General features: G+C 34.8%; 1 protein-coding gene across 6 annotated transcripts in view; it reads left to right on the top strand.

The window, feature by feature from the left end:
• The window catches only part of TMEM182 (transmembrane protein 182), a 390,855-nt gene that overhangs the window by 286,191 nt on the left and 87,927 nt on the right, over window positions 1-16,737 (top strand). For 3 of the 6 annotated variants that reach the window (XR_009009932.1, XR_009009935.1, XR_009009933.1), the window contains one exon: window positions 475-583. The exons of the other annotated variants lie outside the window; for them this stretch is intronic. The gene's annotated coding sequence lies outside the window, so the exon portion shown is untranslated. The remainder of the gene's footprint in view (window positions 1-474; window positions 584-16,737) is intronic. 6 annotated transcript variants of the gene reach the window in all.

Genomic DNA, 16,737 nt, shown 5'->3' with positions numbered 1-16,737 from the left:
CTGACGTTATTCAGAGGGGAAGTTAATGGGAGAGGATTGTGATCCTACAGCAAAGACACCACCAAGGAGTCACATGCCTCCAGCATGAAACTGGATGACCCCAGGGGGTGAAGAAGTCTAACCAGCTGCTGTGTTGGTTAAAGACAAAATGAGGTTGGTAGTGAAAGAAGGAAGTCGTGTGTACCAGCCATGACCATCTGGGAAACAAAGAGTTTAGTGCTTAATCTGTATGTCCTCTCTCTCTCTCTCTGCATGTGTAGATATACATGTGTATATGAATTACACACATATTACATATATCATTGTATCATAGTATATTTAAATATATTAAATAACAAATACATATTATTATATATCCTATAATACATTATTATATATTATATATAAATTATGTGTGTGTATATATATATATATAAATAAAACTTGGGTGTGTTGGCGGTAGTTAAATTATTAAATTTTGTCCAAATATTACAGAATTCCAGGATGTGATTCCAGCTTAATAAGATGAAGGATATGCATTGGCAGGAATCCTGTGTTTGGAGCTGGATGCAATAACTGACAACACTGTCTCCCACTGAGAAAGGTAGGAGTGTACTTGCACTTCTGCAAGGGACAGTTTTACACTCTTGAGTGGGTATCCTTTCGTTTGGAAGTCTTACTAACGGAAGAAGAATGTGGCTATTAGGCCACAAAAGAAGTATTTTGTGCACGTATTTTCATCCTTGTAGGCACTCAACACACAAACCCCAGTTATAGGCAGTGATGGTGGGATCTAGTACCTGCTTCACTGCAGGATAAACCAGGGAGATGCTCATCTTCCCAGCCCCTGACAGCCCAGGCAGGACAAAGGCATGTGACCCAAGCTTAGCCAAACCTCCTTCCACAGAGGTGAAATTTCAGATACTGACCCGAGGGTATGGAGACAGTTTAAAAGGTATTCATAGTACTGGTGTCCTGTTCTACAGCCATGAATCTCAGGCATTGACAACATTCTAACCAGATTGCTACGATGGCATGAACTTGGCTGTGGTTTCTGCCGTCTAGCCTAACTTTTGTTTACCTGATTTTTTAAAAAAAGCTGTTCTCCAGTGTTTGTAGGGAATCTTCAGATTCTGTCTGTAGAGAAATGACAATGTTTACTCACCTTCAAGTAGGAAAAGGCACTTCCATGATGATCAGGTCACTTTTATACTCTTTCAGTATTTTTTCTTCCTTCCTTCCTCCCTCCCTCCCTCCCTCTCTCCCTTCCTTCTTCCTTCCTTCCTTCCTTCCTTCTCTCCCCCACTCCCTTTTCCCCTCCCTCTCTCCCCCTCTTTCTTTCTTATACATACATACTTAAGGCATGGACTATTTTATTCACATAGCATTTAACAAGACCATATTTCATTAGCTTAAATATCTTTCTTAGGTATTTCTCTTATACATTATCAGGGTCAACAGCCCCTAATTTTCAACATTAATTTAACGCTGATGACTTTTTTGATTGTGGTAATTTCTTGAGTAAATCCAGGATTGTTTTCTCAGGAAATCTGACTTTATATCAAGGAACCTCCATTTCTGCCTGTGTCATCTCTGGCAAAACCTCCATTTCTGCCTTTGTCATCTTTGTCCGAACTTGTCTACATTTTTATTTCTTTACCAATGAAATGGGAATAGAAAATGCATTTCAAAAAATGTGATAAATGAGATACTGTTTTGCAAACATTACGTATATACTGGTGTACAAAACAACATGGGCTGTCAGTACTGACTTGACTATACGGCACGTTCTAGGTATTCAGTGAATACTTCTGTGTTGAATGTGCTTATTTCATTAATCTGTTACCTCTACTTCATTAGTCATTAACGAGGCATGGAATTCCCAGGGAAAGGAACACAAGATAGGGCATTTTTGCTGGAGAAAATTTGAAAAGTTGGTAAGGAACTCTGCCTCTTCTAGCTGGTATGGAGGAGGCAGATTCACTGGGTCACAGTGAGTATGGGCACTGGGTGAAAACCAGTGAAAACGGAAAAGGACTAGAAGGGAATGAAAGAAGGATGGGTCTCCAGGAGAAACCGTGTCTGTTTAGGAATTTCCTGCCATGCTAGATCATCTTGGCTAAAATCCTAAGTTTTACTTCCGTGCTTAAAAATCAAAATAGTTCCAGAATGCTTCCAGGATCAAGTACAAAACCTTAATGTTTATTTATTATGTAGCTACTCTTCCTCTGGGGGTTATTCTCCCAACTCACCTTTCCTTTCTCCTCTGAATCCTATTATGCATTGTACACCTCAGCCAAACTGTACGACTTTAAATTTCCCAGGTACATGTATTTCTTTCCTGTCTCTCAGTCCATTTATCATAGAAGTTTTATGTGTTATGTTTTTATTTTTATTCATCTTAGAGTATTTTCTAATTTTCCTTAAGTTTTCTTCTTTGATCCCGTTGGTTACTTAGAGGTGTATTGCCTAATTTCCACATATTTGTGAATTTCTCAAAATTCTTTTCTGTTTTTGATTTATAATTTCATTCCACTATGGTCAGAGACATATTTTGTGTGATTTCAATCTCTTAAATGTATTAAGTCTGGTTTTATAGCTTCAAATATGCAGTACCCTGGAGAATGTTTGATGTGCACTTGAGAACAATGTGTATTCTGCTTTTGTTTGAGAGTGTCCTATAGATGTGTTTACAGTTGTTTTATAGTGTTGCTTTAGTCTTCCATTAGCTAGTTGGTCTTCTATCTAGTTGGTTTTCCCACTACTGAAAATTGGGTATTGAAGTCTCTAACTATTGTTGTTAAATTGCGTATTTCTGCCTTCAGTTCTGTCAGTTTTTGCTTCACGTATTTTGGGGCTCTATTGTTAGATATTAATACATACATTCTTATGATTGTTATATCTTCTTGATTAATTAAACTTGTTATCATTATAAAATATCCTTCTTTATATCTATTAATTTTTTCATAAAGTTTATTTTGCCTGATATTAGTATAGCATTAATGCTGTCTTTTGATTACTGTTTTCATTGTACTTTTTAAGAAATCCTTTTTCTTTTAATCTATTTCTGTTTTTAAACCTAAAGCATATTTTATAGATAGCATGATTGAATCATGGTTTCTATTTTTTAATACATTCTGTCAATCTCTGCCTTTTGATTGGAATATTTAATTAATTTACATTTAATGAAATTGCCAAGAGGTTAGATTTATGCGTGCTATTTTACTATTTTTGTTTGTTTGTTTCTTATGGATTGCTGCAAGTTCTGAAAAAGTTGAAATTGACAGTCTTTGCCATTGTTCTTGCTGCTTTTATGGAAGAGAGGATTTTGAATGTCCTCCCTCTGCTATTTTTGTTGATGTCAATATTGCATTTCTTTTTGCTTCTTTTTAATAGTTTTTATATCTGCTGGCATTATCCATTTGGTATTTCATGTTGTCTACTTTCTCCATTAAATTCTTTAACATAATAACCATAGTTATTTTAAATTCTGTGCCTGATAATTCCAGCATCTTAATCGTATATATATCTGGTGTGATGATTGCTTTATCTCTTTACAGTATATATATATACATCCTTTTATCATGGCTTTTGCATTTTTTTCTTGAAAGATGGACATGTATCAGGTAATAGGTCCTAAGGCAATAGAACTTTAGTGTTAGAGTTTATCTTAATTCAGCTATAAAATGAGTATGTTTTAGCTATAGATACCAGAGTGTTCAAATTCCTCTGGTGGATTTGCTTTGCCTTCCCATCTTGGCTTTGTGGTTTGCCTTTCTACTACTTCTCAGAGAGGATCTGAGTCTCCCAGCTCTTTCAGCTGTAATTTCCTGTTGTTACTGGAGGCTTGTCAGTGTGACCGCGGTGTGCAGGGGAGGGAGATATTCTCTGATATTCCGATTAAGTCTCACTTTCTTAGTGTACCAGTGCTTTGGATGGTTGGCTTTCAGGACTACTGCTATCCCTACTCCAGTGTTAAAGAGTTTTTCCCTCATGCCTCCTAGCTCCTTACTAGCCACGGCATTCAGATGGAGTAGGGCAGAGTTCCTCTTCACCCAGAATTGAATTGGTGAAGTTCTTCTCCCAAGGGACTAGGTCTTTTATAAAAATTAATTAATTAATAATTAATCAATTAATAATTAATTAATTAATTAATAATTAATTTGGTTGTGCCAGGCCTTAGCTGTGGCAGGTCAGCTCCTTAGTTGTGGCATGCATGTGGGATCTAGTTCCCTGACTAGGGATCGAACCCGAGCCCCCTACTTTGGGAGCATGGAGTCTTATCCACTGTGCCACCAGGGAGGTCCCAACTAGGTCTTCGTTAGGGAGAAGTGTCAGAGGTTTTCACAAAGGCTATTCTTCCCTTCCTTTACAGAGGCCACTGGGGAACTTTCTTGTATTCCTGTGCGAATCTAATAGGGTTTCTAGAGGGAAAGCTAGTGAAAGTGTGGGAACCCCCTGTGACTTTCATAATAGGTCTCACTCAGCTTCCAACTTTTAGTCAAAATAACTATTTAAATGTTTCTACTATTTATATAGCATTATGTAGCTTCTGTTGCAAGTAAGCAAATCTCAAGTACTTTATCTTCCTGGATGCACCTGACTCTATACATTCTGTGGTGTCAGTTTCACTTGCAAACTCAGTTCCCTGATGGGTCCAAGAAAAGTTGCTGATTTTCAGTTTTTTCTAGCTTTTTCTTGTTGTAAGGATGAAGTAATGAATTTCAAGTTCTTTACATATTGTAGGTGAAACAGGAAGTTCTTCTCTCTTACTTTAATAGTTCAGTATTTTTCATTTTAACCACTGTGGTGGATCTTTAGTGGGGTCTCATTATGGTTTAATTTGCATTTTCTGACTACTAATATTGATTGGCTGCTGGAAAGTCCTTATTCTGTGGATATACTCTTCCTCTTCCAGCCTCTCATCTATTTTCTACTGGGTCTTCACTCCTTTTTTATTATAGTAGTTCTTCATGTATATTTTGAACATGAGACTTCCAATCGGTGGGGTTTTTTTTTATTCAACTTACAATGTCTTTGACAAAAAGAAGTTTTAATTTTAATGTAGTTAATTTATAAATCATTTCATTTATGGTTTATTTTTTATAATTTTTTTTCAAATACATTTATTTATTTGTTTTTATTTTCTTATTGCTTTTTGTGTCTCATTTAAGAATACTTTTCCTACCCAAAGTTTTGGAGATATTCTCCTATGCCAGTTCCCAGAAGATTTATTGTCTTATTTTTATGTTGAAACTACAGTCTAACTGGAATTGACTTTTATTTAGGTTGTGTGGTAGGGATCGATTTTGTCTTTTTTTTTTTTTTTTAATTAGGCTATCCTATTATTGGCTATCTTTTTTCTCAACTGTATAATGACCTCCACCATATTTACTAAATATTCTTAGAAAGTAAATTCTCAAGTTATAACACAGTACTTGGAATACTGATCGTCACTGACTTATGATGGTTCAACTTACGTTTTTTCCACTTTATGATGGTGCAAAAGTGATAGGCATTCAGCAGAAAGTGCGCTTCAAATTTTGGCTTTTGGTCTTTGCCCAGGCTAGCCGTATGTGGTACTGTCCTCTCTTGTGATGCTAGGAAGAGGCAACACACAGCTCCCAGGCAGGCGCGCGATCCTGCGGGCAAACAACTGATACACTTACCACCATTCTGTACCACCATAAACCATTCTGGTTTTCACGTTCATTACAGTATTTAATAAAGTACCCGAGACATCCAACACTTTATTATAAACTAACCTTTGTGTTAAACAATTTGGTGCAATCTGTAGGCTAATGTAAGTTTTCTGGGCATGTTTAAGATAACCTAGAGTAAGCTATGATGTTTGGTAGGTTAGGTGTATTAAACGTATTGGGATTCATGCTATTTGCAATTTGTGATAGGTGTATCAGGATGTAACCCAATTGTAAGTTGAGATAGATCTGTATTTTCAAAAATAGCACATTCTTTGATAACTATATTTATTTTTTGAAAATGTGCAATCCTTTAGATGGGGGAGAGATAAATTTGGATAATACAATTTCTGTCCAAACCAATAGATTTAATAATATGATAGATTTTCTTATGTAGATTATACAATGAATAGGACATTACCAAAAATATTTTCAAAATAACTTGTGGTAGTAATATAGAATTATAAGTATATATCTCAAAGCTAAAAACTTGGAAGGTAATTAGGAATTTGGATTAGTAAATTCTAGTATATTTGTTAATAATTTTATTAATAATAATTCAATTATAAATCTTTATAGTCATAATAATATTCATAAGACTAATCTATTGATATCAGATTTTTTCATATTAATGTAACTTTATTAATACAATAGTATGATTGACATCTCCATGTCTCAGTCTCTTTTACTTAATTCTTTCCTCTGTCATCACCCAAAGTTTTGGTGTTCCAGGCTTTCCCTTTCCTAGTACCGGTGGGAAAGTGCTTTTCAAAGCTGTTTGTTTCATGTTTTCCAATGGCCCATTGGCTACAGTACATTATATAGTCAATCCCAGATTTAAGGGCTAGAGAAATAGACTCCACCTTTTTATAAGAGTGGGGAGATCAAATTGCAAAGGGGGTGTCCAGCGTACAGGGAGGTGGGAATTTGGAGCCATTTGGGGAGTTATTTATATTCACTTTGTAAGCACAGCACTTTTTACAGCATTTGATCCATAGAAGGCACTAAATAAATGCTTGCTGCCTGAATGACTGACTGAATGAGTATATACTGTGAAAGTAGGAACTCATATTTCACATTGAAGAATAACTTTATTTACAATTACTTTTCTTCTTTTAAGACTAGCTGCCTTGAAATGGTAACCTGCTTAACTGTTACTTTAAGTTATGGCCATTCATTCTTATTTTAGGTTAAGAAATTCAATAAAGTGCATCCACATTTGGTCACAGCAATGTGTTAAAAATAGACTACTTAGCAGACTTTTTTTTTTTAAATAGATCTTTATTGGAGTATAATTGCTTCACAATACCGAGTTAGTTTCTGTTGCACAACAAAGTGAATCAGCCATATGGCTACACATGTCTCCATATCCCCTCCATCTTGAGCCTCCCTCCCACCCTCCCTATCCCACCCCTCTAGGTCATTGCAAAGCACAGAGCTGATCTCCCTGTGCTGTGCTGCTGCTTCCCACTAGCTATCTATTTTACATTTGGTAGTGTGTATATGTCGATGCTACTCTCACTTCGCCCCAGCTTCAGGCTTTTGCAGGTTAGAGGTTTTAAACATCCAAATGATGAGGAAGAAACAACTTCAGCATTTTGTTAGTAAGGGTAAAAATGGAGTACATAGTATCGACTGGAAGATTTCTTTTTCTCCTCGAAGAAGAACAGATAGTATGGCATATGCTTTTCTAAATGTGGAGCTGTTCAGGGCCGAATACAACTAGCACAACAGTACTGATTAGATGACTCAGCTTCGAAAACGCTCCTTGACTATGCTATGCAAAGTCAAGTGGTCTAGAATGAAATACAGTGAAAGCTGTAGTTAATAGATTGATCTGAGATTCTTTTCCCTAGGTGTCAAGATTAGTTTGATTTCCTAAAAAAGTTTTGTTGCTTGAAAAGTCATGCTAAAAAATTTTTTTCACCTATTCTTTATGCAGTCTGGAAATTATTGAGGGCTGAACGTCCTATCATTTCTGACAGATGCAACAGATGGTTTAACAAACAATTCTCAAAATTGCTCGCCAGAAAAGGTTTTTTTTAAAGGTATGAATTCAAATTTTCTTTCTGGAGCTCGTCTTGTCAGAGTTGTTCAGTTGTAATCCTCACTTGTAAAGGATTAATGTCTTTAGACATACTTATGAAAGCTGCCATGAGCATCACATTTCTTGGTTCTATGATTAGGTTTCACAGGTTTGGGTACAATTAGCTAGTTTCCTACTTCGTCCTACTGTTTTAATTGCTCCGCTCTTTTCTGTCACTCATCAATTCATCTTCCTGGAGGTCAAAATGGGACCAGTTACTAATCAAGGCCAATGGCAACCATGACTGCATTGGGGAACCATGTTTCATCTGTCAGGGGGCATCTATCACTCCTCTCCTTGTCAAAAAGAAAATTAAATTAGACTAATACAAATCTCTCTTTTGCCCTGATTAAAGGCCTATGTCCTCCCTAGGCATTGCCTGACACGATTTTGACTTGTGAGAGACTCAGTGTTCTTATAACATTATTTGGAGAGAGTGTGCCTGTCTCCCTGGGTCATTATTCTTCAGATTCACTTGTTTTTCATGGACTATAGGCTAGATAATCTAGATCTCCTTTGGGGGTGTTAATTAAAAAGAGTATCCAAAATTAATCAACGGACTCACTAGGGCGAAGGGGAGCTGTCTGAAGACCTTGGAATATAACATGCTTCTGGTACAGAGAAATGAGCCCTCGGCTATTGACAAAAACCAAACAAGTGTACAGACTGCAATGTGACATAAAAATTCATATATATATACAAGTACACACTCATTTTTCTTGTCAGCTTGTCAGCTTTAATTATAAAGGTTGATTTGCTCTTTGGCAGATCTCAACATTGTAGATGTTGGCCATTTGAAAAGCATCGTATGGTCAAGATCTTAGAAAAATGGCACAGGAAGGCAATGGATGAGTGATGTATTTAAAGTCCACACTGAGTGCAAAGAAACTTGAATTGTAGCTAAATTGTAAAAATTCTGTCATCCGTTTAAGAAAGAGTACATTTTATCTACAACAGAATATTGATAATAGATAAAACCTTGATTTAGGAGGTGTAATTTTCCATCATATTTTGCATTATTCTTTTTTAAGTTTCTTTATTCTAATATATTTCTATTTGGTATTGAGGGTTTTCTTAGAATTTTAGGCTAAAAGTAAACTTTTTAGCTGATCCTGGGTTTTGCACACACTGAAAAATGTGTAACTTCAATGCTTTAACTTCAACAAGCATTGTTTTTTTCACTTCAAACTTACAGAATCAAATACCACTTTTTTTTGTAGTTCTTATTTAGTTAATTAAATGCTAGTATCTCTCCACTGTCTGTTGTTAACTCCCACCTGAACCGTAACCTTCACTGCCAAATCAAATGTGATGAGGTCTCATCCTGTAGCTCCAAATTTCAACATTTTTTTCAAAGTTGAGAGAGTAGGGATGCCTGCTTTTACTCTTTAGCCCTATAAATGCTGTGTGTCAAATGGTATACTCAGAGTGCGTATATTCTCTAAAGATAGGTGCCCCTTCAAAGCCTAGTCTTACTTACAATGGGGAAGAAAAAAAGAATCTGTTCATTGGTTCCTGTGAGTAATGTTTGGATCCTGAGTTATCCATATTGGTCCTGAGGTTTGGACTGAAGCTGTTATTGGTAGACCTTGCAAGGCAGTATTAGTATAATTTGCAAATTGGTGAGATTACTTTGTTACAAAAAGTGAGTAGTTTCTTACACCAAACCAGCACCCTGACTTGGGCTTACAAAAAAAAAAAATGAAAGAAAAGCAATTAAGGCAAGTCATTTTTTGCACTTTTTCAGGGCAATTGGACATGTATTCCAAGAACTGAATTGCATATCTTAACAATCTAATTTAATATTACCTACTTAACAGCATGATTATACACAGTTTATTTCTAATGGACAATACCTACTTAAAGACTGTAAAATATTCCTACTTAATTGTGTATATCAAGAACATTCTACCAAATTATATTTCTTGACTCATTTTAATTTAATATTATTCATATTCATAAAACACATTCATATTCATAAAATTTTATGTGTCATGGTTTAGTGTCAGTAAACTTGTTATTGGCAAGGTGAAAATGTAGGCAAAAGACAAAAAGACATTTCCATGATCAATTTGAAGGACACAATGCAATTTTGTTTTGATTTTTTCATAGAGACATATAGATAAAACTATAAATGCATAAGGAGCTTCCAAACCTTTATAAACTATTCTTTTCTTAAATTCAATGTTCTGAATGCTGGCAACAAAAATAATTTACTAATGATATTCATGTTTGGTTCAACTATTTTTGGTATAATTGATAGTTTAATGGTCTCAAGTATTTTCCCTAAAGACCATGTTCAAATTTCTGGTTCCTTTTACCTTCATTTTGAAAAAGAGTTTAGTCTGACTAAGTACATTATGTCCTAGAATAGTAGTTCCACCTGTCATTTCAAAGCATAATATTACAACCAGACCAAACATTCCCAGAATTCTTTCATCTCACATTTGCCTTCATTCAACAAATATTTACTGACTTCTAATATACAAACTCTCAGAGAAATTATGTTCTCTTGGGCACATAATTTTCCTGCAACAATATACACCATCATTTCTTAAATATTATTTAGTAACAAACGGGTAGTCATAAGGGAAGTGGGTAAGTTTTTAAGTCATTTAGTGGATAGATATTGGGATCCACATAACCCAAACAAAGCCATTGTTCATTAGGTCAACCTTGTCATTCCTACAGTTTCTAGCTCATGTAGTTTCCATCTGAGGCCGCTCTTCGGGTAACGGAGGAAAGCAAAGAATGACACCTATTTCCAAAGGTAGGAAGGGCGTACCCACCACTTTGAATATCCCGTTAATAACCTCTGGGTTGAGTAAGTTAACTCTTTTGAAACGATAAACTGTGACTATGGAAAAGAAAGTACCATGACCAATTGTGTGGATAAAGAACATAACATGTCAACTGGAGACCAATACATAAGAAACAATGAAACACCACAGAAAATATAGCAGGATGGAGAAAATTCTGTTTACAAGAAATCCTCATATGTATAGTACCACATGGGATTGCCAGAGTTGGAAAGAATAAATATCTTGGGATGGAGAATGGTGAGGTGTCACAGGACCCATGATCTGGTCCAATAAATGGCCACCAACTGTCATCTAAGGAGGGCTGATTCTGTTTGCCATAGAACTTTCCTTTGCTAAGTAGACATGCCATGCTGAGATGAGGAGTCTCCTGGGCTTTCTCCACGCAGTGTCAAGTACCTCCTCTAAATAAATACTCAAGAATTATTTAAAGTCATTGTTGGACTTTCCATAGTACCCACATGTGTCTGGACTGACATCTCAATTCAAGCCTACACATATTCAAATCTGTGCCATTGTTCAAATTTGTCTTGGAACTTGTCTTTAGAAATTTCTCTTAGAGTTAGTTGTACGTTTAAAAAAATATTCTCATTGATAACAAATGTGCTTTGAGTGGGTTAGATTCATTTAAAATTCATTTTAAACAGTAAAATGTCATTTGATCTTGCTGAATTAATTTAACGACATGGCTAACTGATTCTTTTCTGGGTCAAAAATATAGAATAAAGTACAAAGCCTCTTCCAAAAAATATGGGTTTCAAAATTTTCTAAGCAAAAGCATTATTAGGGTAAGTATATGAACTACCAAGAAGTTTTCAATTAGGACGGTATTTACTTTGATTTCAGGTTCTGTGTGATTGATTTCAAAGAGTCATATTTTTATGCAGACGTTTTGTATTTACATTTATAGTAAACTTTTTGCCAATAAAATAGATCTAGTGGGTGATCTTTTACATCACATAAAACAATCACTCTAGACTTTGTCTGAAGACTTTTGATCAATGATCTCTTAAATATATATATATATATATATATATAATTTTTTTTTAATATATATATAATTTTGAAGAAGGAATTTTTGAACAACCACTTTACACAGAGGTAGTAAATGTAAGGAATACTCTACCCTGAGAAACACAAAAATCTGAAAATACAAATGGGATTTTTAGTATATGTGCTGCTGAAGCGAGCACACAAATGGCATTTTTAAAAGTTTAGATATATTTATTTTTTATAAAAGATGCTTATTAAATCTTTATAGCATTTTTAGGATGTTTTATAGCACAAAGCCTACTGAACACACATGACCTACTTTGATTCTCATAGTAGTCTGGGAGGACATTATTAACAATTTTTACAGATGCAGTAATGAAAGCTTAGTGAATTTCTTTTACCTTAACCCTTAAAGAAAAGAGGCTGGACACCAAAAAGATGCTGTCCCCTCCCCGCCCCTCCCCTTATAGTGACTTTCTAAGGATAATCTGAAGCACTAAGATTTCTTTAGCAGTACATGAACCCCCTGGCTGTAAACCAGGATATTACATCTTGGTGCAAAAAAATCACTTATATTGGAATATAAGCACAAAGACACAGAAATATAAGTATTAAAATACATTATCATGAGTAACATAAACATAATCATTCTCAACCCAAACCCTCAAGGAGTTTTAACATTTATTTCTTGTTGCCATTCAAGTGCTGACTTGTGTTTGGACACTTTAAACTCATGTTAACCTAAAAACCCCTAATAGGTATTTCTTAGGGTATATTTAAAATGTAAGATTTTTAAAAATCAGATATTTATTTACTACTTGATATGGCTTAAATCTTAGATACTTTTGCCAAAATATTTCAAGTTATAGCTGGATACTTTAATGATTTCAAAGGACTATTTAGGTCAAAACGTCTTACCAATTTGCATTTATTTCTAACATGACCCTTAAATAATGAAGAAGTTTTCAATGCTGTAAAATAAATTGTCAAATTGTCAATAACATAATAAAATAGTTCAGCACACAAGTAGTTAATAATCAATACATAAAATTAATATTAATATAAGTATATTGACATAAGCACATTTGTCTTCACTATCATTTTATTTTCCTAGACAAATGACTCATCTTTATGCATCTTCATAAAACAAGATTCTGAAAGCTATTTTTAAAGTTGTAATATTCTTTATGTACAAAGACTGTGCAAGCTTTTTCAAATTAAGGAGCAGATTCACTAGAATATGACAGAAATTGGTAAATTTGTGAAAACTTTAAGAAATGTGTAAGCCATGTTTACTTTAAAACCAAATTTTAAACACTCATATTAACTAGTGAAAAATAACAGCAATCTTTTAGAATTGTTAAGATTTTATATATTTTTAAAATTGGTAAAATTAGATGCCATAGATACTTAAATCTGTCCTTTCAAACTATATTTCCTAGGCTATTCTTTGATGCTATTATGGAATTTATAATACACCTTTTTACCTGGATAGACTTGAAGATTCCCCTTTTATTTTGGAGCACAAATTATATAATTGAATAGACATAAAATATTTATTTATTATAGATAACACATTATCTATAATATATAACGTACATAATGCTATATATATATATATATATATAGCATACAATGTATGATATTTTGTTATTCTATGGGATAACAACAATAATGGTAGCAGATGTTCCCAAATATAAACTAATAAACCAAAAGTATTGTAAAACTTGACAAAAAGAAGAAAAGGAAAATAAATTCATCAAAACTTCTTAAGAGAACGTCTAAACTATCTTTTAGTTACTTATTCCAAATAAACCAAATCTATAAGGAAATCCTTCTAGCATGAACTATGTTATCAATCCTACATTAACCTAACTGGGTTAAATTCTCCAGATAAAAGCTCTGAACATGTGGCTTGACAGGGGTCTGGCACAGAAATAGAATTTTGAAATCTAAATAGTTGTGAAGCTAGTCCAGGGTGTTTGGTTACCATGTATGAAGCACCGGGGTTGTCAAATATGGAACAGAAACTTCTGATAGAGTTAATGTTTCAATGATGGCAAAGTAGAATTATATTACCTTTTAAAAATGACTTAGTTGTTCCTTAACTGCCTATCTTGTTAATTTGATTAATAAAAGAATAGCATAAAATGGAGCGAGGAATGCATGTACATAATTACGAGATAACTTAGAAAAGATATCAAGTGGGCATTAAGTTTACGTAATCTGAGCTAGGCAGTGGAGAGTTCTCCACAAGTGCACTCATGGGCATGTATTTATAAGTTATGTTCTCACACCAGCTTGCATTCTTAATCATAAATGGTTTAAATTCTTTTCACTAAATGAGAAATGTGCCTTAAAGAGCTATAAGTCTTGAATATAGACTATTTGTAATTTCTCTCCAGAATAGACATTTATTTTTAAAACAATCTATTACTTAAGTAATTTATGTATCCCATGATTTAGATTCATGAATTCATGTATCTTTGCATTAAATCATGTGAGTGCTTGATAATGGAACTGCATTTTAAAAAATTCAACAATGTTCAATGCTTAAATGCATTCGTGGCTATTTGCCATATATTTAGATTTTCAATGGAAGTAAAGCCATTGTGATTCTAATTTTTAAATTTTTAAAATTTAAATACAGGCACACCTGGGGCCTTGCCAGATTCCACATCAACAAACTGAAACTTAGAAATAACCTACCTAGGAAAACAAGTGACTGGAATCTTACCACAAAATTATTCCTTCTCCATTTGCCTTTCTTGGAGATAAAACTAACATGGGATTTCACCCCTCAGTGAACAACGCTCTACTTTGTCCTAACTAGAAATAGATCGACGGGGCAAGCCATTTCTTCTTTTCACTTAATCCTGTCCCAGTCATTTCAAACGAAGATTCCCTCGTTCCTTCAAAATACATCTGTAATGAAAAAATGTATTCTTTTAGAAGGGATAGGAATATGAAAAGGGGATTTGACTCTATTTTTTGAATGAAAATTAGATTAGAGGTAACTATCAGGAAAATCATATTTGTGTTTCTATTAACCTTTTAACCTAAACTGTTCACTTGTGACAAACTTAAAAAAAACAGTACTGAAGTTTTATGTACTGAATTTGACTTAACCAGTTTTCTTCTGACTCGTGTTTCCTGCTGGCAAGAGCTAGCATTTTACTTTAGGCATCCAGAGTAATTCAGGTGAAAAACAGCCTGAATGACATATTGTAACTAGACTACATTTATGCTTTGTTTCTACAAAGACAGGTGAGAAAATGAAAGCAAATTTAAAATTAGTGCGATTTTATATAAAAAACAAAATTATCTAATTTCTTCCTAAGGGACTGTTACAGGCATTAACTTTTAAGACACCGTCATCTTTCACCCAGAGAATATTTTTTTGAAATGGGGATTTTTTTAAAAATGATTTTAAATTAACCTATTAAATATAACTTATAAGAGTTCAAAAAACAATATTCATAAATGTCAAGACTTATTTTAATGGTAAACTTTCACCTATAATACGTGAAGATTATACGTTTGTATTCATTCAGAGGTGTTAATTAATGATCAGCAAACCTTTGCCAGTTATTGACACATTTTTCTCGAAACCTGTTACATGATACATTCTAATGAAGACATAGTTTATTACTAATAATAGACTTTTTATTTTTCTTAACTGTGAGAGAGGGATTTAAACAATTTACTTGGTTTCAGCTACTTTTAAAACCACAACAGGTAAGAAAGCTGCATTTTGCCTACTACCTTGTAAGCTCCAGGAAAGGTCATAACCTCTGAAGGCAAATTCAGGACCTAGCCCTTCACACCTTGAGGAGCTCAGCTTTGAAGATGCACCTCAGCCCTGTTATCCCTGGCCACAAAGCTGTTGGCTATTTATCTCTGAATAAGAATTGTATTGGACCTTAATTTTTAGAAATAGGGTCTGATAGTTTGTGAAAAAGGACAAAAGAACAATCCTTTTGCCTTTCCCAGACCATTTCTATCTAGAGCCGAAACATGGCATAACTCATTAAACATGTGCAATGAATGGAAATGTTATCAAGACATATATGTCCCCCTCCTCTGTGATAATAATGTCCTCCATCAAGAGGATCCTGCTGAGACTGGACACTGCCCTTGGTCCCTTGGCTCCACAAATCCAGGAGGGAAAAGTTTTTACAAAGCTATGAGAATGTTTGCAAGTAGTCAGTTTCACAATAACTGTAATAACTCCTCTTTGAGAAGGGAGATGTATAATTGTGGTTCTAGAAAGCATAATATGCTTATCTCATTTCAAATAAAATCACAGATTCTAGAGAGGTCATGATGAATACAGGTCCCATGTATCATTTGGGAACTAGTGTATTGGTGTTTCTTAAAATTTGAGCAGTTTTCAGAATAGAGCCATTAAAGAACAAAACCCACCATAGACTTTAGCATGTCCCTAGTCTGTCATTCACATGGATTTGCAGTATGTGGTGTCACTTGGCTTGATGTTTTCCGATAATTGTTCTACAAGTTCCCTACAAGTGGCAGTTTTGAAGAAAGGACCATATTGCTAACCATCATGTTTACATATCAAGTAGTGAAAGTTCATGTGCAGGCAAAAGGCTTTTTCTGTCAGTATCTGGAAGTCTTAGGTGGACATCTAGTCTGCTTTCTCCAGAGCTCATCTCTCCAGTTCCCTACTCCCTCACAGTGACCTCTGCAAGCCCCCTTTCTGATGACCCATTAGAGAAGAACTCTGTAAGTGGCAGGAATTATTGGTGAAGAGGCTGACAATCACCCCTCTCTGCCCTATTCCTCTCTTCTTATTTTATGCACATTTTGGGGAAAAAGCAGTAGTAGGACAGTCCAGTTCCAGAGGGTAGGCTGGAGGCTCAGGGCAGGAGATGCACTGAGCTGTTGCCTTGAGTGAGCTTGCTGCCAAGTGTAAGTGTCAAAAGAGAGACTGAGCGAATCTAGAAGTGCAAGCTGCTCCTCCAGGAGTCTTCAGTGAAGATGAAATGTCACTGGTTTTCCCAGTGTAGGCTCCACTCTGTAGGAAAAGGACAACTTCTCTGAATGCTGCATTATTACAGAAGGAGTGGGGGAGGGAGGAGGCTGCGCTCCTTCTCCAGGCTGGCAGCATATCTTCAGTATGTCCCAGTGATGAGAAGGA

This window comes from Balaenoptera acutorostrata, chromosome 12, assembly GCF_949987535.1.
Source record: "Balaenoptera acutorostrata chromosome 12, mBalAcu1.1, whole genome shotgun sequence".
Taxonomy (NCBI): Eukaryota; Metazoa; Chordata; class Mammalia; order Artiodactyla; family Balaenopteridae; genus Balaenoptera; species Balaenoptera acutorostrata.
Note: the sequence above shows the minus strand (reverse complement) of the source record. Positions and strands in the feature narration are given on the sequence as shown.